The 25,069-nt window shown below is 40.0% G+C and overlaps 1 protein-coding gene and 1 long non-coding RNA gene across 3 annotated transcripts in view; one reads left to right on the top strand and one right to left on the bottom strand.

Annotated features, from left to right (window-relative positions):
- The window catches only part of Cabcoco1 (ciliary associated calcium binding coiled-coil 1), a 101,948-nt gene that overhangs the window by 13,647 nt on the left and 63,232 nt on the right, over positions 1-25,069 (bottom strand). The window lies entirely within an intron of this gene.
- Positions 11,856-24,751, top strand: LOC132648220 (uncharacterized). The gene is made up of 4 exons (XR_009586591.1): positions 11,856-11,985; positions 17,349-17,417; positions 19,272-19,312; positions 23,046-24,751. It is a non-coding gene; the product is annotated as an uncharacterized LOC132648220 (long non-coding RNA).

The following is a 25,069-nucleotide window of genomic DNA, read 5'->3' as shown; positions in this document are numbered from 1 at the left end:
AAAACCATAGCGAAGTGAATTTCATTTAGAAATACAACATTTGTGAGGCTCAACGTTTAGGATGTTTATAAAGTGCTATGAAACTTTTAGAGCAGTCAATGCTGTTATTGTTCCTGACTTTGAAGACCCGAGGTATCTATTTTAAGTAATCTGACATTAAAAAAATGTGCTGACAAATATAGATTTGAAAAACAACACAGGAAGTAGTAAATCAGCCAGTAACCCGTAGCGTCAAGGAAGCAAGAGACCACGAAAATGCAGACATTTGCTTTTGTCAACCCCAGCCTGAGTTTTTAACTAAAGAAAGTTTGCCAGAGGCATGATGTTTACATTTTAGTTTTTTTTTTCTTATTCATAGTTTGTGCGCTCCTCTCTTCTCCAACAGGCTCATAAATTACTCTTAGGAAATATGCTGTCATAGCTCTAAATATTTCCCTCTCTGGTTAGCTCTCCTTGGCCCCCCTGCTCCCCATTTTAATCTCTGCTGGCTGATTCTTTTCACTGCACTAGGTGCTGTCTGGGGCTGGCAGGGAAAGGTCTTCCCGTGTTGAAGACATCACTGTGCCTCACTTTCCGAAGCTTGTTACTGTAAAGGCAGACCTGCTTAGGAGCAGCCTGGGCCCTTTCCTCTTCCGAGGTCAGCTTTTGATTTTATATAGAAGGTGTGCATGCATGGCGAGCTTCGGGGGAAATCACGAATTTCCTTGCAAAGAACAGGCTAGAAGGAACACTAAGGCTCTGGAGGGTTTTTTTGTTTTGTTTTGTTTTTTGTTTTTTTAATCAAACAAAAAACCTTAGATATTAAGTCTAAGCCAGGCTTAGTGGGCAATGCCGTTTATACACACAAAGTTCTCAAAAAAAGACCTTTTTGCTTATACTTAGTAAATTGTGCCAGTTGAGTCTTAAACACATCTCTGAAATATTTAAGTGATACCTTGATGCTAGGCTGGAATGTTCTAGAAATCACCACCCCATCCCACCCTCCCCCACCCCCGCCTGTCACAATGTATACTGGATTCCTAGATTGGCTCTTCCTGTTTCCACTGTGACTGAGAACAGTTTCTTCGTAAAGTCCTTCTGAGATGGACTGGGTCATCTCTGTTCTAGCTACAGACATCACATTCCATGCTGCTGAATTTCAAGTGGCCTTTGCTCTGTTTACACAGGACAGAAGTTGCCCAGACCCGGTGTTTTCCTGAAGTGGTGTAGAATAATCTCAACTCTGCATTCCATGCTAACTGGACTTTTACTGGGCAGGCCTGGGCTTGTCCACTTACAGTTTTGTTGTCTTTCCATGCTTCCTCCTCCTTCCATTCTCTCTATCTTACTGATATCAGTAGCTCCTCCCCCGCCCCCCAGTGGACTCAAAGTACAGTGGTTATTCCCTCTGCCTTGTGTCTGCACGAAATCAGCCACAAAGCTCACTGGGACAGCTCCAGGATGTTTCACGATGACTGCCATACCTCTCCCCCCTGCTTTTCATGACCCTCAGCATTTGCATCTTTGAAGTCCAAGCTCCTGCTTTCACAGACCTTGGGCTCCAGCTGTAATGAACTACCAACTTCTTCAAACTCCTTTCTACCGTGCAAAGTGCTTAAAACATAGTGGGTGCTCCGTAAATATTATTAGTTAAAGACAGTTTAGAATAGGATGGAAGGGCCATGAGGAGGCTCAGCACATGATGGTCTTTGTCATGAAAATTTGGCAGCCCAAGTTCAATTCCCAGACCCCATGGAAAGCTGCACAGAGTTGTCCTCTGACCCTCCACATGTGTTACACCATCTCCACCACCAAAAGGACAAAGAAAGAATGGAAGGATAAAAAGAAGATGAAAAGGAAGGAAAGAAAGAAGATGGAGGGCTGTGGCTTTTTCACCGCTGCCTTCCAGACTGTGCCTTCTGGGGAATGCCTCTCCTCTGCATCCCACCAGCATCATTCCAGCTGGTCTTCTGGTCCCGTTCCTTCACTGCAATGGCATTCCCCTTCTTCTCTCGAGTGGTGCTTGTCACAATGACCTTGAGTTATAGCTGGGTTTGAGCCATGCTGATTTGTTCTATGGAAGTAACCTCAAGGCAAGGGGGCTGTGGCTTGCTTCTCGCAGAGACCTCTAGGTCAGGGGTATGCCATGAGGCTGTGGATTCCTTTAATATACTTCAGGAGGGCCGCACTTTTGTTTCATGGTGGTCTGTTTTGTTTGGGAGGCTACAACTTGGCTTGATAAAGGTGTGATGGGAAACCGTCCCACTCTGAGGCTGGCTCGCTCACAGCAGGGCAGCACCCACAGAGTAGTCATCTGAGTAGCACAATACAGACAATCAGACTCTTCCTGATTTGCTGCTCTTTGTGGTGGTTTTAAGTACACAGTTAAGTTTCTATGGGACTTGATTGGTGATGGTGTTTTTGCTTGTGGTGTGTGGTGCATGGGTGTTTACAGGTAAGTGAACACACAGTTGTGTGTGTGTATGTGTGTGCATATGTTTGTGAACATGCCTGTAGGGGCCTGAAGTTGACCCTGGGTATCTTCCTTGATCATGCACTACCTGATGCAGGCTCTCTCACTTGAGCCCAGAGCTCACAGATTCTGCTAGTCTAGATAGCTTGGCCATTTCAGTGACTCCCTCGTCTCCATCCTCCGAGCACTGGAATTAGAGGTGGGCCACCATGCCTACCAGGCTGCTAGATATCTGCATCCTGGTCCTTATGATGAGGTGGCAAATACTTTACCCACTGAACCACCTCCCCAGGCCTGATAGTGGTTTACTAAGACTGTGTGCTCTCATGCTTTCATTTATACCCTAACAGCTGCAGAAACTTTCTCTAGGGCAGTGGAAATGCCGTACTGCAGGACGACTACTTGCAAATTTTGCGTTGCCTGGGAAAGGTAGACAGAGAGGCTGTGCAGATTGTAAGCACCTAGGAAAGTGCCACCTGCTACCCCCCCCCCCCAAAAAAAAATTCTAAGGAGGCAAAACATAAAGCACTTACTAATGGGCCCTGGGGTGGGGCTGATTTACAAATCACATTGCAGACATGCTCTGGAATTATGCTTCACTGTGAGGAGAGGTTTTAGTGACATAATTTTTTTTAATATATATATATATAAAGAAAGAAAGAAACAAACAAAACCCCTAAAACCCAAAGATGCTAAATGACTGAGCCAAGGTTACACAGGTAGAAAATGGTGAATTCTAGTCATAACTTGAATATGTGTGTGGTTAACAGTAAAACCAGTGTTATCTGATCCCTGAGGGGTAATTCCAACTCTACACCAGTTCTTGATTGGCTAAAATATGTCTGTAGTTTATGGGTGAGGAAATGGAAGCGCAGAAGAATAAACACACACACACACACACACACACACACACACACACTGAGGACGTGGAAAGGAACATTCTCGAGTGAATTCAGAAAGAGAACTTGTCCCAAAATCAAGGCCTGGACCTAAGGCATGGGGGATTGAATTCTCTTTTAAACCTGGCGCTAGAGAGAAAGCGTTCAGGTTATACTGAAGTCTGTGGTGTAATTCAAGAGCAGCAGCCTCAGTGGTGACGAAATGGCATGCTTTGCTCAACTAGCCATCTGTCCTATTCCTTGTAATTGTAATTACTGTTTTTACCAGGATCAGTTTTCTCCAGGAAGAGGAATGTGGAAAACCAACCAATAACCTAGAAGTAAAGAATGCTTTTAGGAGTGGTGATGCTTGTGTGAGCAGGGCCTCTCACACCCTGTGCTCTCATATACTTGAAATCTATTTCCATATTTTTAATTAACGCTTAGTTTCAAAACAACGTTCTGGAAGCCATTTAAGTGACAAATGGTGGTGATAGGAGGAGCAAATTTACTTTATCAGAAAATTGACTGAGGACTATTTTGGGGGCTTTTTCTTGTTTTTATGTATTAATGAATAAAAATTAAATATGGCCCAAATGACTCGGGCTGGAAGATAGTGGGGAAATAACTTTTTCATGGCTGATAGGATTTTCAAGTCTAAGGTAGCCAACGCTGTGCACTGGGCTCTTGCCTTTAAGTAAGGACACCAGGAAACAGCGTGTCTTGTGATACGCCGCTTCCTCACATCGCCTTGTCAATCTGGAAAAGCTAACATTGCTGCGGTAATCAAAACTGAAAGGACAAAGCGACTGTTTCAAGATTCCCCTGCTAGAAATAAGAAACCGGGAAGAAAACCATTCAAATAATAAAGGTGCATTGTGAAAACGAGCTATCTCATTAATTGAGTTAATCTAATTATACAGCCCGCAATTAGGTCTTAACATATTTCTGATTGTGAGTCTTGCTGTAAACACCAGCCATCTGATCGTCATCACTGCCCGGGGAGGAGAGGGAAAGGCTTTACCTTTGAAGAATCTGGTGTTTTAGGTGTGTTTTGGAGAGCAGGGAGCCTATCAAAATGTTATGAAAAGAAGACACACTCCATTTCTTTAGCTCCTGTGTGGAGCACAAGTCTTTATTCTCACTGGGTTGGATGGTCTGATGTGTAAATATGGACATCTGGGGAGACAATATTCTACATTCCTAAATCACCGCTTTTCTGTACAGTCTGTTTTGTAGTAATTGGCTCATTTATTTGCTTATTGGTGAATAATTGTCCTTTGATCTCACACAGGAAAGAATAACATTGCAACCGATTCATTCTTTTAGCAGAGCCATTTTTTTTATCGCTATGTAAGAAGCTTTATTATTTTAACAAGAATTTTCTAAGGTGTCTGCACTGAACTTCACTTATCCTCCAACATCTGTCAGATGTAATCACCTCTCGCGGTACCTTAGATGGACTACCTTCTCTGAAGTGCCATCTCACAAGCTTAGGTGTGAGTTCACAAAGCAAAGCTGGTTACACCAACAACTGCCGTGATAATTTATTGTAAATTATGTTTTTTGTTGTTTTGTTTGTAGAGAGATAAGACATGAGAAGTGTTTCTATTTAGATTCATTTCCTATTATTTCAGCATAAATACCAAATAGCATGCCACAGGGGGGAAAAAAAAGTGAGAACACAGACCATCCCTTAAAATAGGTTCTAGAGACAGGGAAATTTATTTTCCAAGCTGTGGACAGCAGTAATGTTATACAGTTCTGGGTGCTGCATCCCACAGCATGATTAATAAAAAAACAAGGTGTTTTGTGTGCTGTGTGGAAGATTCTGGTTGGTGGAGAGCAAGTCTGATTGATAGGGCATGAACGGAAAATAATACCATAGCAAGCTGGCCCACAACAAAGCTGGGCTTTGTTGGGTTTTTAATTCACTGGGCTGACACTGTAAACCTGTAATCCAAGGGCCCAGTGCCAGCCATGATAGGTTACAATTGTTCCACACACAGAAAGCACATCCCTTTCACGGATGGTCTGAGAATTGTCTTCCCCATGATACCAGTAAGAAACAGTGGCAAGGTCTTAACCAAGTTGCTTTTCCATGAAATGTAAAACATGCATCATATTATTAGAATCCAGAACTAGATGACAGTGAGTCACATTGAATTATCACCTTTAAATCACTAAAGACAGTGCAAATTGAGCCCTATAAAGCTCTGCTGGCCTCAGAGTACCGACAAGATAAGTGTCTTATATAAATAAGGCGTTGTTGTTGTTGTTTTATATTTGCTGTTATGGTTAATAAATGAGAGTGAAATTCGGGGCTGGCAAAAGTGAACGTTAATGTTGCTGGCACGAGCCGTGGAGCACAGGCCTGGATTCTGTAGATTTCTCCCTTTGCCAGAGTACTGTGACCTGCTTTTATTCTTACGCATCCATGCCTGATATGGTGCTGGGGTGGTCTTTAAGTCATTCATAGATGGACACTGCTCCCTCATTTTTATTTTTAAGATGAATTTTATCTATGTTTGCACATGTGCGTGTCTCTGTGTGCGTATGTGCACATGTGACTGCAATGCTCAAAAAGGCCAGAAGAGGGAGTCAGATCCCTTGGAGATGGCGTCACAGCGATTTATGAGTTGTGCACTGTGGGTTCCAGTCCTCATGATTGAGCAGCAAAGCACTCTTAACCACTGAGCCACCTCACCAACCCCTGTTGCCTCCCTGCAAACTATTTCCTGCTTCTGCTTTACTTTATTTTGCGTGTGTGTGTGTGTGTGTGTGTGTGTGTGTGTGTGTGTGCACATGCATGTTGATGTCAAATCAAAACTGTTGCTAGGTCCTGTGACTCTGCTAGTAAACTCTACACTGTACTGTACATACTTTTGCCTCTTGTGTAATACTTAGACATGATCTGGGCATCATGTATTAAGTATTGATATAAGCAAGATTTGTGTCCTCACGGCAGGGCAGGGTATAGGGTAGAGATCTACAGATGTTGTTAGAAGGCCTAGAGAAACAAACATTCGTACAATCAATTTAAAGAACGGCAAAATGGCTACAGTTGGTTTTCACCTGGTGGTTTCACCGTTTATGTAAGTGACAACGGAGTAGCAATGTGCCAGTCAGTGGTGGCCACAGAGAAGAAAGAGAGGGAAGGATGTGGTGGGGTCCAGGGGACACCTTTGTCAGCCAGCTTTTTAACAAAATCTGACCCAAAGCCAAAGAAATGAATGTGAAGAAACGAATTAGAAAATAAAAACATGCCAAAATGGATTTAGCTCTTGGGGACTTTGTGTATAACTGTTAATTTCTGATACATATTTCTTTGATTACAGAGAACAGGAAAAGTACTGTGTTGGCAAATTGTTATTGTTACTTAAGATGTTTATATTTAGCAGAACTGGTGATAGATTATGGAAAACATATTTGATAGCTAAATATAAAAAAATACAAATACTGGTAACTACTGACCTGTATATAGATAGTCCTTTACCCCAGTAAATGACTGACTCTATAGACATAGGAATAGCACTGAAAGGTGGCTACACTTTTGAAGGATGAGATCTTCTTCCCAGAAAAGACCCTCAACTAGACAATCTTCTTAGAATGTATGTTCCCAGAATGAAGGTGAACATTTAAGATGAAAATTAATATCGCTTTACCTCCTGCTCAAAGTACTTTTCATGTTTTTTTTTTCCTTTGAGATATTTATCTCATTTACTTCCATTTTCTTCCTGAGACTCATTCTGTGTGTATAAGGTTTTTTTTGTTGTTGTTGTTTGTTTGCTTGCCTGCTTCCTCAGATGAATGCAATGGTAATCAGGGGATGCTATGGAGGTGTGGTGAAGCAGGGTAATGGTTCCTCCTTTTGAAGACAGTGGCTCTGGCTCTTCAGCACCTCCTACTGTACAAAAGGCTGATTTTCAGGTATAGCACAGGCCTACTCTCTACAGAAGACTAATTCTATTTCCTCTCAAAACAAGGACACTTGTGGTTATCCAAGAAACAACACCTGCCTCCGATCAGTTTTGTTTATAAAATATTTGATCAAAGAAATTGTTTATGGGTTGCTTGATAACGTTGCTAAGGCAACACTCTATTTCTCAGGCTTGGTTGGATACTATGTAAATGATATGGCAACAATAATTTTTAAAGGCTGGAAAATAGAAAATGTTTAATGTACATGCTTAAGGGTCTTACTGTAAGACATTTTTATTACATTCTCAAAGTGTGACTGTCAGTGACAGAAACATAAAATATGATTTTTTTTAATATTTCCTGTAATGATGTTAAAATTTGAACATTTCAATTCAGGGCTTATTTCAAATAGCTGGCTTTAAATTTTAACATTCCCTTTGCCCACCTCTGTAGGTCCCATGTGTCTTCAAAAGTTACGTCTAACTCGAAGCATTCCCTTAAGGCTTTCTTATATATATTCACCCTTTACAGAAAAGAAGGAGAGCCATATTTATTTATGTCAAGATATGTCAGGATATGCCTATGATATTTGCACCAAGGAGTGTGAGACATGAGCACTGTAAGCCTTAGGCTAGCCTGAGCTATATAACAAGGTCCTCTCTCATCCATTCTCTCATTTCTCAGGTGTCTTTACTGGCCATGCACTTCACGTGTGGGACCCAGCAACGAACAATACAGTTCTTACTTTCAAAGAGGTCACGGTTCAGTGTGGGTATGCAGCGAGGTAAGGGTGACAAGAGAGACAGTTATTCAGAGTATATACAGAGTATCCTAGAAACACAGCTACTCATTGGCAGATGGGGGAAGAGAGCCACGGATGGGTTCAGGGAAGCTGAGTGAGCAGACGGTGCCCAAATTGAGGTCAGGTAAGGAAGAGTGTGCATACAGGGTTGCACAGGGTAGAAGGCAAACCATCAGGAGAAGTCGCAATACATATTAAAGAACAAGACACCAAAGAAGTGCATTCCAGAGCAAAAGATTTACATGGCGTTTGCAATGAGATGAAGCCAGTAGGCCTGGGTCCAGGTCCAGCTTTGATGTCTAATGGTCACATGAGCTTTGGGAAAACTCATTTGATCTCCTGTTTGCCTTAGGTTTTTCACCTCTTACATAGGTAAAGCAGTGTTTCTCTGGTCGGCAGTCATGTAATCGGCAGAGTCAATTTTCTTGGAAATACATCAGAAATTCCAAAATTGGAGCAATGAAAAAAATACACTGTTAGGATTTAACAGCAACAAAGGAATTTAGTCTCGTCAAAGCCTGCTAATATTTAAGAACGTGAAAATGTAAATGTTTTAAATGCTTCAAATGTGACTTACCATCATGTCTAGAAGTTAGTGTGTGTTTGTCTTTTGTTATGGCTACAACGAAAAGATAGAGGGGGGGAACCTCAGAAGAAAAATAAATCAAGGGGCCTATTTTCCATATGTTTGAATAATATCCAGCAATTTTTAGAAATGAATTTAACAAAAGTTCGAACAATGCATTTCCTTCTTCATTTGCTGAGAGGAAGCCTCTTGATTAATGTAATTAAAGGGTTGCTTGTAACTTGAGACTCAATTAAGAAAATAAATTTGGCATTATTACTTTACTTCCAACTGGTGGTTTTCCTAGTGTGATTTTTGAGCTAAAATCTGTGGCTGCTTTGTTCGTGACACATGAATTGTTTTAGCACATCCTTTCCCCTGCTGTGCATATGATTAAGAAAGCAGAGGTTAAACAGTGCAGTAAAGAATCGGGTAAATTCATTCTATTTTTGCCCACAGTGACTTTGAGCCCTCCCCCCCTCCCCTTAGCACTGCAAGGATGAAGAAACCTATTATCTTGTCCTGAAATTATTTAAGATATGTTCTTATGTTCAAGATATGACTCCTCTTGCTTCACATTTCCCACGACACTGATTGTGTGGTGTCTGTGCTGAAGGTATTATCTGCACCAGGAAGGGAACCAAATGCAAGTGCATCCTGACGTTCATTAAGTGCTGATGCACGCCGGCCACCATGGCAAAGCTTTCACAGGCGTTGTTGTAGTTTTTCATCTTATGATAATCCTAGGCATGTATTCATTCTCATCTTTGGATGAGAAGCTATGTTGCTGTTCCCAGGCTCCCAGATAACAAGGGACAGAACTAAAGTTCTAATTCTGGTATCTTTATCCTCAATCTGGGCTCTTATCCATTTTAATTTTTTTTTCTTTTTCTTTTCTTTATTTCTTTCCTGTTTTTTTTTTTTGAGACAAGGTTTCTCTTTTGTAGCCTTGGCTGTCCTGGACCCACTCTGTAGACCAGGCTGACCTCGAACTCACAGAGATCTGCCTGCCTCTGCCTCCACGAGTGCTGGGATTACAAGTGTGTGCCACCACACTGGTTCATTTTATTTATTTACTTTAATTAAAAAAATTTTAATCTAGGTCAGGAAAGCATCTAGTAACTAGCTGAAACAATACATGGTTTAATTCAACTGTAAATAAACCTTCTATTCCGTAAAGGCAAGCGGTCAGTACTTGCTTTCACTGCATTTATCGTCTAATGCAGGGGGGGACTCTAGCGTGCTATAGGCAAGCACTGGGGAACAGGAGGCAAGGCAGAGAGAAAAAAACAATACACTTGACAAGCCCCAAACAGAGCAAATCGTTTTTGCTTCCCTGAAGCACGCCCATCCCGTTACGCTAGGTCATAGTGTTGATGACCATGCAGCCGTCAAGCTAAACCCTGAGAAGCTTCTTAGATCCCTCCTTTTGCTTCACTTTTGCATCGATTGATCAGTACGTCCTTCTAGAGCTGCTCTGGACTGTATGTAAAATAGCTCTTTCAGCCTTTTGTGCCTCCACTCTGTTCCAAGATACCAAAATCAAAGCTGTCGCAAAGGTGACACTTGCTCTTTCTCTTTTCCTCACTCAACCATTGATGAGAACACCCAAAGCAGGCCACAACAAGATTGCCATTGAAGTCTACACTCTATGCAAAGGTGAATGGTGTGTGTGTGCATTTATCTGTGTGTGTGTGTGTGTGTGTGTGTGTGTGTGTGTGTGTGTGCAAGCGTGTGTTTATTTTAGCTCATACTTGTAAAGGCTTTGGTCCCTGATTGACCATGGTTCCATGCCTAGAGTAAAGTGAACTGGCGCATTATAATGGTGGAGAGTTATTCCTCTTGCCCTGGAAGCAAAGATAGAAAGACAAAGGAACCAGGATCACACAGTCCTCTTTAAGGGTATGCCTCCACTGACTGAAGGGTCTCTCACAAGATCCCCTCCTGTTGGGGTGTCTTCCACAGAGCCCTCTTCCTGAAGGAGTCCCCAAATTCTAGCAACAGCATTCCAGGGACTAAGACTTTGGCACTTATACCCTGAGGGGACCCTTATTCAAACCACAGTCTGTAGAATTTACAAATGTGAGTACACAGAATAACAATAAAAATGATGAACTTATTATAAAGCTAACAAATCTTAAAAATACAAAAAAACTGTAAATTAAACTAAATATGTCAATGACCCAATCCACATCTAATACTACATTTTTGTAGTTTTTTTTTTTTTTTTTTTTTAGCTTCAGACACTGATCAGCTCTTCAGACACAGCAATATTGCAATATTTTTGTCTGTATTACAAGACTGCAATACAGACAAAATATTCAATCTTTCCTGTATCTTGGTTAATAGAAATGTTTTTAATCAGATAGTTTAAGACCATTTCAGCCTCAGAAGTTCTCACTGACAATTACCCGTACATTTTAGGATTGATACAAATTATCAGCAGACATTCGTAAACTTCCTTCAGATGTGGGCCACAGATTTCAGGTTCTGATCAGTTTCTTTCATGTAAGGGACAATTTGAGATGTTCTTTATTCCTGAGTGAATGACAGCCATTATCCAATTTCTGTGCTGATGTCCTCATGGTGAAGGCACATTGTGCCTGTCAAGTGATCTTAATAGATTGTAGGATTCTTTTTCACTAAAATGTGAGAAACTTAAATGACTTCTCCAGTACTGCCACGTGAGTTACTCATCTCCGTTAATGACTTTAAACAATCTAGAAGGCTGCCCAGTGTTTCCAGGCATCTTTTTAGTGCTCTACTGCTTTTCCCATGAATTTTGGAAATTACACTTTAGTTTTTGTTGTCAGAACAAATTTTGATGATTTATATTACTCTCACTTTATCTCTCATTGTATGTTGATTTTTTTCTTGGTTGTCTTTTTTTTTTTTTTTAATAAGTCAATCTTGGATGACAAAAGATGCCTTGTAAGGAGATCCAAATCAGAAGACATCATTTCTCACTTGTTGAACTAAAACATTCCAAAAGTCTGTCCAAATTACAGTCAAAATGGTATATCCAAAATGCATTGAATCAAATGTTTGCATTTCATTTGCGCTTTGGTTTTTATTCCAAGTCTTCAAAAATATATTTTAGAGTTCTTAAAATGTCATTTAACTCATGGCAAGACTTGACTGGCTTTTCACACAGCTGACGCTTAGAAGAATTTTCCGCAGACTAGCTTCTAGTTTCATGCATTTTGGAGCTAGTTTTTCCCTCCACTGTTCATGCATGTCCGGAACCCAGCCACACAGGATGTGTTCACAGTATGACCTTGGACCTGGCACCTTTGTACAATGATGTCACGGTGGATGGTAGGAGAAGCCTGTACGAAGTTTACTGTGCGAGTGTTCTGCTTCCCAGGTAAATCAACAGCCTGACCTCTATGCTTCTCCGGCCCTGTATCACTAATTGTTTGTAGGACACAGCGTTTATGTGTGTCCTACATAGCAAAACTACGTAAAAAGTAGTTTACTAATTATATTGACAGTTTAATCACTCTTTTATGTAATTACTCTTTTGGACTCTTCCTTGGAGCTGTGCCGATTTTGATTCATTTGGTGTTTCTCAACCTTCCTAATGCTGTGACCCTTTAATGTAAAAATATTTTCACCACCACTTCATAACTGTAATCGTGCTACTGCTATGAATCATAATGTAAATATCTGATACTTCTGACGGTCTTAGGTGACCCCTGTGAAAAGGTCATTTGACCGGAAAGGGGGTCACAACCCACAGGTTGAGAACCAGTGCCCAGAGTTTCATATCAAAGTGGTCATTAGCTTTGGCTTCAAATTTCCTTTACAGTATAATAGTTGCCCTTTCCTTCCCATTGTTATTGTCACATTCTAGCCATGTTTTGTGATTCCTCCTATTCTTATCTTCCTAATTAGTCTCTCTGTCCCTAATGGCTTTCACTTCAAAATGCTGTGTGAATCAGAGCCAAGTTACTTCCCTCAAAATTCTGCTTTTGTAACAGTCTCACACTCAAAATCTACAAGCTAAATTGCTGTCAGTTCCATGCAGTGCTCTTATCATAGACAGAATTTTAAAATGGATTCACTTTTCCTAAGAACTAAGGATACTTTTATACTTACCAAATATATTAAGTTAGATGGGTTGACCCAGAAAGCCGGTTATAATTTTATGGCAGTCTGAACTGTAGGGTGTTTTCTAAACAGACAATGTACATTTTCAAGGGAGATAGTTTTCATCCTCAAACAAGATTTGGGGAACCAAAGGAACCCACTGCTTGTCATGAGTTAACCTCTCTCCCATGTATCTGCCGTCTATTTATACATACTCTATTTCAAAGAATTCAAAATTTTAATCGATTTCTGTAGCACTCCGTTTCTTGTATGACCTCCGTTGAAAAATATTGCTAGAGTAACTGTAATTACTAATTACTAATAAAGTGTTATGAGTAGATATTCTGGGAGCTACCTTAATGACTTAGAAGAACAAAAAGACAGAACAGAAACAAACACCATTTATAATTAGAAATGGCCATTTGCATATAAACTGCAAATGTTGCCAGATACAAATTTGATCTTACTAAGAGAGTAAGAACATAAATGTGCAACAGAGAGCAGAGGTCTTGGGGCATCTATGAATGTGTATGTGTGTGTGTGTGTATGCAAATGCGTGTGTATGTGGATACACAGACACTCAACATATGGTACAGTTTGCTTCTCTATATTCCTGAAACTAACCTGCCTCTATGTAACAGTATCTAAATTGTTAAGTGTCTTTATTGTTTTATAGACCAGAGTTTATTATCTCGGTAGTCAGGCTGATTGTGTAAAATTGAAAATGATTTGAATTTAAATTAATTGAGTTTTACTCTACATAATTTGTAAGATGGTTTAAACTACTACATAATTTATTTTCCAATATAATATAGCATTTATTAAAATAATTTTCTGATAGGGTAATACAAATGCTTTCTTTGGTTGTGGTAGGGTATTGCTGGAGATCAGAGCCAGGGTTTAGTGAATGTAGGCAGTCTCTCTGCCACTGAGGCTGTACCCAAATTTTAGGAAAAATATTTTGAGGGAAGACAAAATATAACTGATGTTTTGATCCTGATACTCTAATCAAAATTATAAAATAATAAAGCATCAAAAGCTATGGAGACAGGAGAAATGGCTCGGAAGGTAAGAGCGCTTACCACGCATCATGAGCATCTGAGCGCAGATTCTAGCAATGCATAAAAGGCCTCATGTGTCTGTGACCACAGCAGTGTGGGTGCTGAGACAGGGGAATTGCTGGAGTTTGCTAGAGACCCTGTCTCAAGGGCATAAACCTGAGAGTGAAAGACCAAAATACATGGTGTTCTCCTCTCTCTCCATTAAGTGCATAGCACATCAACTGTGAACACACACACACACACACACACACACACACACACACGTTAACAACATGGCTTTGCTGTGTTTGGGCTAGTATTCAGTTCCTAAAGCGCCAGAAAGTCTGGCTTTCCATAGACTTTAGGAACCAACATTCTATGTTGTCTTCACCTGAATGGGCAGAAACAATCATTCAAAGCCACCAGTGTGGGTCAGCTTTGGGAGACCTAGTCTCCTTCAGGGCGCTCCTCTGCAGGCCTCTAGATTAATGACTGTTCTGCTGTGGGCATCTCTTTCACATTCTTGCCAGAAAAAAAAAATACACAAATAAACATAAAACAATACAGAAGATACCCCTCCTCCAAGTCCTCCCCCCAAACAGCAAAAACAAATCACCCCAAGGCTTACTACAAAAACCGTTAGGTCACCTGGCCTCTATTTTGCTTATTCTCCATCCTGTTAATAGTCTTCTGTTGCTAAGAATGCAAGAAATGGATGCTAAGAGTCAATGCCTAGACTAGGCCATCAGATGTCCTCTGTGTCTCCAACTGTGACATAACAAGCCAGAGTTCCTGTATCACCAGAGAAGGCGATGGTAGGAGGACTTATTTTAGCCAATCATACCCAGCTACAGCAAATTACAATTTAAATATAGTTAATTGACTTTTTTATTTCCAGAAGCTAAAGGTTCCAAGCTACTGCATAAAGAAGTGCTGTGATGTCTGTCAATACTCTCTTTTTTACTTATTACAGTTTATTCACTTTGTATCCCAGCTGTAGCCCTTTCCCTCATCCCCTCCCAATCCCACTGTTCCTCCTTCTCCTCCCATGCCCCTCCCCCAGTCCACTGATAGGGGAGGTCCTCCTCCCCTTCCATCTGACCCTAGCCTATCAGGTCTCATCAGGACTGGCTGCATTGTCTTCCTCTGTGGCCTGGTAAGGCTGCTCCCCCATCAGGGGAAGGTGATCAAAGAGCCAGACACTGAGTTCATGTCAGAGACTTAGTAGGGTACCCACTTGGATACTGAGCTGCCATGAGCAACATCTGAGCAGGGGGTCTAGGTTATCTCCATGCATGGTCCTTGGTTGGAGTATCAGTCTCAGAAAAGAGCCCTGGGCCCCGATTCTTTGGTTCTGTTGCTCTCCTTGTGGAGCTCCTGTTCACTGTGCTCCATGGGACTCATGTGAATGACCCCTTCTTTTTCTTTCCCTTTTGCTTTTCTTTCTCACTCACCCAGAGTGGGTTTTGTTCTGGATCACATGACAGGAAAAGCAGGGAGACTAAAAGTAATTTAGGAATAAACAAACTTTTCCCAAAGGGACATCAGTGATAAAAACAATATGAATGTTCCCAGCTGACTCTTGTGTTCTGGAAGGAAGGCTTTCGCGTTTTGAATGGGACCATGCTGGGAGGGGGGGCGGTGGAGACTACACTAAGCTATTGGAATCAGAGACAGCAGTTCTCTGAGGCTGGTTGGCCTGGGGTCTCTTGGTCAGAAGTATAGACTCAGTATTTAAGGACCACAGTCACCCAGTCTTAGGTAATTTCAATTCTGTGACATCATCGAAACCAACGGTCAGAAATTGCTTGATTAGCCTGGGGCCTCGCCTGGGCTCCAGCTTGGGGCCTAGGAAGGTCACTGTCTCTTTGATGCTACCTAGCTTTCTGGAGAGGGCATGCCTTCAAGTATGGGATGCCATTTGAGGGACCATCATCTAATTGTCACCCAATTTTATCTTATTTATTTTAAGTCTGACCTGTTAAGTACCTTGGATATCACACTTGTTTTTTGATGGAAATCATATATTCCTGGCCTTGGCAAATCTCATTTTTTTTCTAGAAGTTTTAATTTTAAACCCAAAAGGCAAAAGTTGTCCAACACTAAAATTTCTTTACCTAATTTTTGTCATTATTTATTTATTTTGATTTTTATAATGTATATATATATATATACATAATTTTTATCATGTATGTATGTATATATATATACACACAAATATGGCATATAACCTAGTAATATGTGTGTGTGTGTGTGTGTGTGTGTGTATTTTGTACACTGACCATACCCTCCAGCCCTCCTAATCTCTTTTTTCTGAGTTGTTGTTTTTGCAACTCTTTGGATAGGTTGCATTTCTGTAATCTACCCTGGTTCTACAAATGAAGCCATTTTTTTGCTAAAGGAAGCTGACACCATCCCCACTCCATCACACATTTTCTCATGCTATTTCTATTTTGAAGATTTTGTCCTACACTTGTAGCATGGATGAGCTAACTCATAGTCTCTTGATCATGGCTACGGCTTCAGACAGAGCTGAGCTCACTTCTCAAGTTATGGGCTCCGCAGTTCCCTAATAGTTTGTAATACAGACATTTAGACTTTGAAAATCCAGTGTTTTCCCATTTCCATTTGTAGGAGACAGATTTAAAGAGATTTACATGAAGAGACAAAAAATATCCATTGTATTTTAAAGTCAAATGCTCCTCGTAGCTTTCCTGTTTTCCCCTGAGCTCTCTTTAGTCACCTCCTCTCCTTCAGGAGACTCTTCATTAGGGTCTAATGAGGTGGTTTTCAACTTGTGCATAGAGATCCCTTTGGGAGGGGTCAAATGACCCTTTCACAGGAGTCAGCTAAGACAATCTGTATATCAGATATTTACATAACAATTTGCAACAGTAGCAAAATTACAGTTACGAAGTAGCAACAAAAATAATGTTATGGTTGACAGTCCTCACAACATGAGGAACTGTGTTAAAGGGTCGCAGCATCAGGAAGGGTGAGAACCACTGGTTTGTGACATATGGAGGAGAAAGAAAGGCTTTGTGTTTTGAGTAGTTGGGGAGGGGAATCTTCAGCATTAATGATTTGAAAAGGATGCATGGGAAAGCTGTGTGCTGGTGCGGGAAAAGAGAAAACACAATAGGAAATACAATGGCATATGAATCCACCGATAGGAGGATTTTACATACATTTTGCAATCTACTCAGAAATGTGTTTCAAGAGGGAAGAGAAACAGTGGTATATGTGAGTGTGTGTGTGTGTGTTTGTGTGTGTGTGCATGTGTGTATGTGTCTCCTATGATACAGGTCACTTTTCCATTCCCAGAAAATTGAGCATAAAAGGAGGACCAGTGCTGGGAGAAAATACAAATAAACCAATTATTTTGAGACAAATATCTAATAAGCGACATTGATTTATCCTGGGTGAAAAAGAAAAGTCTTTTAGTGGGGCTAAAAATTTAATGGTTTGAAAATTTAAAAGTCACCTTTTTGCATACATTTGAGGAACATAAATAAGTACATAGTCAAATTAAGCTTCGTTTTTTTGTTTGTTTTTGTTTTTTGTCATTATAAAACTATAGTCTTTATGTTTCTAACAGGAAAATGGTTTTCATTGACCAAATCTGAAAAACGTCTTTACTGAAGAATGTATCGTCCTACTTCAGGGTGTAAGTTTTTGGTTTCCCCTTTAGTACTTAATTATTTAAGTTAAAAATCAAGGGAAAGGCGGCTTCAATGAAATAATTAAGACAGAAAGATGAAAAGCTGGTCTCCCTTTCGTGTATGTTGATCTGCAAATCCTATGAACTGTAAATGTCTTTTGGATTTGAAAAGCAGCTTAATGTCTGGTTACAAATCGAAGAAGCAACTCAACTGGATAGAATTTCCATAACTCTGAATGCCTTGAGTTTTGCCACTGCCCATGGAAAAACCTTTCTTGAGGGCAGGCAAATGCAGCTTTAAGCAAACTTCCACAGGAGGGCACTATAGCGTGAGGCTGGCTGAAGCGGCAGCCGCCCAGGCCCGTTCTGTCCCTGTCCTGGTTTTCATGAAGTGTCTCAAACAGACTGCGCATTCCCTGAGCTGGAAAATTCTATGTTGTCAAAACTCAGGATGGCAGGTTTCGTGTGAGCTTGCGTGTCTCTGTCAGTTAAAAAAAAAAAAGACTAAGCAATTTAATCTTTCGTTGGAAGCATGCAGTCAGTGTAAATTTTATCTTGAAACAGTGAAATGGGTACGATGCATGTTTTAAAGGAAGCCAAAGCCAAACAGGTCAAAGTTACAGCATGCTTTAAAAATGGCTGGTGTATTTTAGAACTGGAAATCTAATTAATCAAAACTGAAGGTATTACAAAAAAGTGGTCTTACTGCTTATCACTGGGATGTGTTTATGAATTGTTGGCACAGATCACATTATTTTCAAATGATATCTATTACTTATAATGACATGTTTAGCTAACTAGATGGTAGATAGATAAATCAAAACTCAGCAAATATGGAAACAGAATCAAAATATAAATCCTAGAGTGGCTCTCTCTATTGTCATAAAGACTCTGGAAACATCCGCTACAGGGTTGATGGTAGATATTTGGCCCAAATGTAGATTTTAAACACCGTCTCTTATCCTGACTCGCAAATTTCAGTAGTGTATTTTCAGACCATTCTCCAAGAGATAAGAAATGTTAATATTTTACTAGCTTTAAATCAATATAAAAGTAATTATGATCTTGGCAGTCGCTGTGAGTCTTTGTGAGCCTGGCCTTATTATTCTGAGGACTAGCAGAGCCTGGTAAGATGAGCCAGCTGCGCTGAATGGACAGTTTCATTAAGTTTGAAAAGTAACAGGCCTGGTGGATATCGATATAGATTATATGGTTCCAATAACTGTTTATATAACATACATATTTCCAGTAAGAAATCCATTCATCTCGTTATAGTTTCTGCTTAAAAAAATGTCATGTGGGCTAATCCTGACGGTGGAGGGGCCGGGGGAGGGGCTCTCGGGTATTTTGAGAACCTCTGTGGTGGGGTGTGACTTGCTTGCAGTCACCGTGTTGGTAGTTTTAGTAGTCTAGGAATTTGTAGTCGAAACAAAATAACATAAGTGCAGCACAAATTTGACAGGTGTCAGAGGCCACATTCCTTATTAGAAAGCGAGGCTATCAAGATCTCATACAAATGGGACAGCAGAGATGTCTCCGTAGGTGAAAGCACTGGCCGAGCACAACCTGGATTCAATTTCAGAACACGTGATGGATGGAACTGACGCCTTAACACACACACACACACACACACACACACATTTCACACACACAAACAGACATCACTCATATAATACGTAACTTAAAAAGAATTAAAAACATCACCCAAATGAAAACACTGCTTAGGGAGAGGCACTGGTAAACTTTTGATGGTTTACACCTGGTTGGAATAATTACATTTGTTAGTAATTAAAATGCTAGTTCATTGCTTCCCCAGGAAATCCAGGTACACTGTCTAAATTTAAATCTCTTTTCTTTTAGCTCCCACTGACAGGCCTTTATGTCAATAAATAATTCAGAAGGTAGGTTCAAAAATACAAAGAGACTTGGATATGTGCTTATACAGAATATTATTTAAAATATTGTCATGTAAATTTGGCAACTTTCATGTAGTCAGATGCTTTAATAATTCAACCACATTTAAGCAGTTTTCTTTGGTTTTTTTATTTTAGAGATTTATTCTATTTTATACGATGCTGTACGATGATGGGCATCAGCAAATGCTCTACCACTGGCTTATGCCTCCCGCCCTGTCATGCAGAATCCAGTTAATCAGGATCTTTATGAGTTACTTTATTGTTTCAAAATCTTAAAAGATTTGTTGTTGTGAAATGCCATGGTACCAGGAAGTCAAACCAACCCAGCTTCTGAGTCGGCTTCCACTAGATTTTATACCATTGTGAGACATCAGTGTGTTGCTTGCACATGAAAACATTTTACCGATGTTTTGCCTTTTTCTACTTTCTTCTTTTCTTTTTAAGGTTTTCATCATTGTTATTAGTCGTGTGTGTGTGTGTGTGTGTGTGTGTGTGTGTGTGCGCGCGCGCACGTGTGTATATTGAGAGTAACACTGAGGCCGAGAGCCACACTAATCTGTGAAGATAAGCGCTAATATTTAGAAGGAAGCTTGACAACATGGCCACTTAGCACCCAAACAGAAATAGCAGCTCTCCTCTGCGGGCCTGTGACCTTCCAAACCATGAGTTTAGATCATGTTTACGGAACAGGTATGAATTCCTTCTTATTAGGCAGGCCTCGGATCTGACCCCCAAAGCGTTTGGTTACCCACTGACCAAACCACTGTGGGTACATCTTGCCAGGCAGGTCAGTATGGTAACATTCAGAGGTCACTTCTAGAAATGCCATCAGTAACTTTTCCCTCTTGTATTTTCATTATACACAGTGATGTGCCTTATCAGGAGATTTCTCACAAGCATAGGGTGTATTTTGACCATACCCCTGGTCTTCTTCATTCCCAAAGACAGTTACACATCTCCTTTTATGTCATATAAACATATATGATTTATGCATCAATGTAAAATCTAGGACCAATAAAGAGCACACACATTTGTCTTACTGATTCTGGCTTAACTCCCTTAGTATGACAATACCAAGTCCATCTCCAGTCCATCCATCTTTCTGCAAATGACGTGATTCCAGTTTTCCCAAGGGGGGAATGCAATTCCAGTGTGTACGCACAGCTCAGCTTCTTATCCCCTCTACTGTCGAGGATCTGGGTTTGTTCCACACCTTAGCAACCATGACCGATGTTGGGCTGAAGAGCCCTGTTAAGGTATTTGTGACATGTGGACACGCAGTCCTCTGGGCTTCCTTCCTCTTTTCTTCCAAAGTAAGGGAGATTTTGTTTTTTGTTTTGTTTTTTTTTTTTCTCAGAAATGAAATCAAGTTGTGGTGAAGGCAAAATGTTACATTTCTAAAGCACTAATTAAAGCATTGCTGTATAAAATACATTTAATTTCTAAGTTTGACTTACCTAAAACAATTAGAATTTTGAGAGGCAATTACTGTTTTTATTTTAACACACACACATACACAAAATCAGAAAGTCATGGTCCTGGATTGTATCTTGGCTTCCTCTTCAGGGGAAGGAAATGGTACCATCACGCCTTTGTAGCTAGGATTCATCACCCCATTCCCTCAATGGTAGACATAAACTTCTGCATGTCCCCGTCATGCTGACCCTGGGACTGAAAAATCTCATAGTGTATTTTGGTCAACATTTAAAATTTGTTTTACTTTTTGCTTTCTTGGTGACTTAACTTGTCACAGTAATGCAGTGTTCTGAACAACCACTGAGAATAATCTGCAGACCAGTGCTAGCTCCATTGCTGTACCTCAGAGTTCAAATCTTAAAGTACAGAGTTATTTGTATCATTTATTTTCATTTATTTTTATTAGTTGGAAAAGGTGATAGTGGTTGCTTTTTTTGGCATTTATAAGTCAGGAGCTGGGCTTTTAATATTATTATTTTACTTTCTTGTTGTGATTTAAAAAAAAAACTGACAAAAGCAACTCACTCAAGAAAGATGGTTTTCTTTTTTGTTTTTTGTTTTTGTTTTTGGCTCATAGTTACAAAGGAAACCTAGTCCATCATGTGGGAAAGACATGGCAGCAGGCAGGGAAGCATGGGCTCAGGAGCAGGAGGCTGTGAGATCTTTTTGCATTCACATTCAGGAAACCAAAAAAAAAAAAAAAAAGAACAGGAAGTAGATTGGGTTATTATAAAGCCTGAAGGCCTGCCTCTCAGTGACCTGCTTCCTCCAGCCAGCCTTTACCTTCCAAAGTTCAGCTTCCTCAAACGGCGTCATCAGCTGGCCACAAAATATTCGAACACACAAGCCTTTGGGGAGGAGATTTCACATTTATACCACAACTGCCAAGAACACCCAGCCTGAGATCTATACTCCTTAACAATTTTTGGAGAGTGCATTATTTTATACAGTGGTCTGAAGGAGTTCTCAACAGTTTATTTATGCTGTATGACTGAAACTTTATGTACTACTTTATAGCAACACAGCGTCTCCATCCCTTATCCCATCACTCTACTCTCTGAATCCATGAATTTGTCTTTTGTGTAACTAGGTTGTTTTTCTCTTCCATAATTGTTTCGCTGTAATTGGTTTATTTCACTATTATGTGTTGTAGCTAGTATGAACAGGAGAGTTCATACTAATAAAATGTCTTTGAGACTTGGATTCTGTTATTTTGGATAAATACACAAACGGGATTCTTGGTCATAATGATAGTTCTCTTTTGACACTTTTGGGAACTCCATATTGCTTCCCATTGCAGCTGGACCATTTCTCATTTTTTGCCAACAACATGCAAGGCCTCCAGTTCCTCCACGTCCTTTTCAACACTGGCTGTCTTCATCTTTACTTAAAAAATGACCATCCTGGCATGTGTGAGGTGATGTCTCATGGTAGTTCTGATTTGTGTTTGGTCTTGATTGGTGACAGTCAGCCCTTTCTCATATGTCCTCTGGCCATTTGTATATTTCTTGGAGAAGTGTCTTGAACCAGATTTTGCAAGACAGCAACAATTATAGTAATTAATTGCGTAGGCTGTGCTGGAGTCATCAAAATGACTCACAGCCATCAGGACTTCCAGGTAAAGGTTGGCCCTTAAAAGTGCTGCTGTTCTTCCGTGTTACTATTATGTGCTTTTTCAGCAGACAGATCTGGAAAGATATTCCAATATATTTGTCTATCTGTCTATCTATCTATCTATCTATCTATCCATCCATCCATCTATCTAGCATCTGTCATAGAACTATTTACCTACCTATCATGTCTATCTACCTACATAGCTATATATCCATCATCATCTATTTGTCATGTCATCCCTATACTGTTTATCATTGATTTACCCACACATCTGTCATCTACTTACCCATCTACCTACCTATTTGTTACCTATCTACCAACTATTGTGTATCTACCATCTATCTAATATCCACCAATGTACGTATCACGAATCTACTACCTATGGACTATCATCTTAAAACTTACTAGTTCGTACTCATGACACCAACACTTCAGGGTTTACTCTGATCTCTACCCCCACACTTAGGGCTCTTTTCTCTAGATAGGCAAAACCACCAAAATTCTCTATGTGGTAATTTATTTGTTTGCTAGTTTTGCCAATATGTAACTACAATTCAAAGCCGTGGGAACTCAAAAGCTTCACTCTAGATATATACTGCCATTCTTTCCCCCTTTTCACCCTGTCCAGGCTACAACAAGAAGAAAGAAAGAAGAGAGGAAGAAAAACGGGACTCAGCAGCCCTGACTCTGGCCTTGTGAGCTAGAGGGCAGCTGCTTTCTATTCTAATGACTAAAGGCTGGGTAGAGCTGAGCAAGCAACATTGAGCCAGGCCCCTGACATCTGTGCAGGAGAAACTTAGCCTGGCCAAGCTTCCTGAAGATCCACTTCCTGAAGTGAAATCTTTGGATCTTTTAATATTAACTGACATCATCAGGTTAACAATGTAAACACGAAAAGGAACCCGGCATTGTCCTAATTCTCCCCTCAAAAATCTCCAGGGCTCAAAACTTGCTGTTGTCTTTACTTTTAAAAATGTGCTATGAATACGGAGCTATTACTTCCTTTCATGAGTTGGCAAGGGGATTGCAAAATGGTCTTACTTCCTATTGCTATGGCTTTCCCTGGAGACCTTCCCTTGCCTGGTGACCCACAACACTGCAACAACAGGCCAACTGAGGTACTGTCTGTATGTCCAAGAATGAGATTTTTGTAATCAAACATCTAAAAATTGACATGCCAAGTATTAAAGAGATGCATATAAACACAGGTAAGAGCTAACAGTGTGCACTGTATACTTAAAACAAGAACAGACAAGGAAAACAGAAAAGACAGTAACAAGTGAAAAAACTGCCAGCACAGAAAGGAATTAAGTGCGCCAGAAAGAAAGACTTTTAAAGAATCAGAAAGGCAACTCACTCATATTTTTTAGAGATGCCCAAAATGGTCTCGAAACAAAGGGAGTTTTAAAACTGTTTAGTCTGAGGGCCACATCATCTGTAGAACACGGATGTTAGTGAAACACTGGTTTTAAGGCTGTAGCAATAAAATTTAGGCGGGAGTCCATAACAGACACCAATGCAAATGATGCATGCAGACATTGACAAACACTTTGCCCGCCTACTAGTAATGTTTTCCATAATTACGCTGTGACTTAAAGAGTTCATGTGGAGAGGTGACTGTGGAACAGGGACAAGTGTTCCTGCATCAGCGGTCAGAGTTCAGACATCTAATTACTTCCTCCTCGAGGATATTGAAAAATATCACTGGCTAGGCACTCAAAATTATTTTAGATATATTTTTTAAGTGAGTCATTCTGATCATCTGAAACATCAGAAAATGTTCTTGTTTAACAAAGAGGCACATTGCTGAAGACAGAGAAAAAAATATTGAGTGAAAATGACCAGGAAGACCATCGTATTTTGCTTGTATTTTAGATGCATGGGAGACAATCATTTTAAAAAACCTCTGCAATTTGACAAGAGTTATGGATGTAACAGACACATATAATTATTATTACTTTGTTCACTGGAAAGATTCTGTGTGCAAAGGTTTGGGCCGTACAGTCTTTGAGATCTAGAACTTTTTGAGCTATGTGGTAATTAACCTGAAGCAATTTAAATAGCTTTCTTCAGTATTCAGAGAACATCGCCGAAAAGCTCACTATTGTAAAAATTATCCTTGAGATTTATGTAGCAGAAAATTTATGGGTCTTCTTTATCGCAACTAAAGAGCTTTGAAAATTTAAAGTGTTTGTAAATTCCAGTCACATTCACATAGATATTAAAATGATGATATTTTTATCAGTTTCATGAATGCAATTGGTTTGACTCGATAAATGTTTAATGAGTATTTTCCTATGTTTAGATCTGTAGAAGTGTCAAATAAATAATAAATAGCCCTACCTTTAGGAGGCTTATCATCTAATTGAAGGCGATGAGTCAAAGATCATACTTTGTTATTTATGTAAGTGTCTTTCTCTGTGCATAGATTGCTTTTCTTTGGCAGTGTTTGTTTGGACCCACTCTTCGGCTACAGAGTGGCCCCAGAGAATTCAAATGCTTTCAAGCTACGTCTATTGTGTTGATTTTGTACACGTGCTTTTCATTCCTAATTGTAATCAATGTTGTCTGATGGAATTTTATGTACTATGTATAATGCAGGAATTTATTGAGGAACATTTTAGGAACTAAAACTATAACCCTTAAAGAACT

This window comes from Meriones unguiculatus, chromosome 16 (assembly GCF_030254825.1).
Source record: "Meriones unguiculatus strain TT.TT164.6M chromosome 16, Bangor_MerUng_6.1, whole genome shotgun sequence".
NCBI lineage: Eukaryota > Metazoa > Chordata > Mammalia > Rodentia > Muridae > Meriones > Meriones unguiculatus.
This window is presented reverse-complemented; position numbering and strand designations above follow the sequence as displayed.